This window comes from Juglans regia, chromosome 6 (genome assembly GCF_001411555.2).
Source record: "Juglans regia cultivar Chandler chromosome 6, Walnut 2.0, whole genome shotgun sequence".
NCBI lineage: Eukaryota > Viridiplantae > Streptophyta > Magnoliopsida > Fagales > Juglandaceae > Juglans > Juglans regia.
The window spans coordinates 36,290,807-36,292,245 of record NC_049906.1 but is presented as its reverse complement, the minus strand read 5'-3'; positions in this window follow the sequence as shown (position 1 = coordinate 36,292,245).

Sequence of the window (1,439 nt, the reverse complement as noted above, 5' to 3'; positions counted from 1 at the left end):
CCAAACGTCCTCATTAATTGTTGCAGGTGACACAATCCAAGTCCTAGAGTTTTTATTGGGATTGACTCCAATATCATTTATAAAAGCCTAAAAAAACTCAAGTCACATTAGAGCTATTCTCCAAAAAGACTAGTTAATGTCATAATTAGAGTCCCTTGGAGTCATTGTAAATTTTAACTACTCCCTCCTAGGCAATGTGGAATCTCTTCCACTACCCTCCTATACTCAATATCGGTATTACTAGAACCCTATGGATTTAGCCTATTAAACATTCCTTTTTTCCTTTCAATTTAACATTAGTCATTGGGTGCATTTCAGGCAGACCAAAATCTTTGCTAACTCGGTTTTGGAGCCGTTTAGAAAACAAATAAACCCAAAGAACATTTATGCAAGCTTCCACTCAACCAGGCAACAAGACCAATGCAAAACAAGTGGGTCAGAGCAACCAGCAAGTAATTGAGGGTAAACCAAAGTTGAACTGCACAAAATCAGCAAAAACAACAGAACCACTAAAGAATCAGATAACCAACCAGTGTTAAACCAACTGAATCTCCATAAATAAGATTGATCTACTAAACCTTGAAGAGATCAGAAAAGATGACAAAGCTGCCGCAAGGAAATATCAACCAAGACCAGCCTAGAAGAGCCAAAACCAAGTGAAATAAGATCTGAACCAACCAAAATTTGTTGAACTGACAGCATTAATCCAGAACCAGCAGAAAGATAACCAAACTGGCTGAAAAGGAGGAATGGGAAAAACAGGAATCTGAACCAGAAATCATGGGAATGAACTGACCAAAAAGACCTTCAAAACCAACCTAGAAATACTGACCTGAACTGACTCAAGTCAGAACCAAACAAAACTGTGTCTGAACGAACCAAAATGCCTAAACCAACTGTGCTTAATGGATATGGGTTGAACTGCCTCGATGGAACCCAAGTAAAAGCTCTACCTTGATGGATCTAGATGAACCCAACTTGATGGATTTCAGTTGACCTAGCATTGTATGGCCAGAACAATATTTTTTTGATATGCAACTGAGAAGTTTTATTAATAAAATAAGAGGAATAACCCAAGTACACAGGACATAACATGATTAATATCTAACTAGGATTTACAATTGAAATAAGAAACTCATGGACATTTAGCCCATTAAAACCTATCGCCACAGCCCAAAGAAACAAGGTTTTAAAAATGAAAGCTTTCGGCTCCATCCATTGTCCGCTTCAAAGTTTCTATTCTATCATTTCTTTCCCTTCAAATGCACCAACACATACATATAGGAGCCATCTTCAAAATTGACCCTACTAGTAGTTGCCTTGGAGGCCTCTCCAACTTGCCAAGTCCACCAACCTTCTAGGCATGACCCATGATATTCCCACTCTCGCAAAAAAGCCGTTACACAAAGTCCTAGCCACCTCGCTGTGTAGAAGCAAAT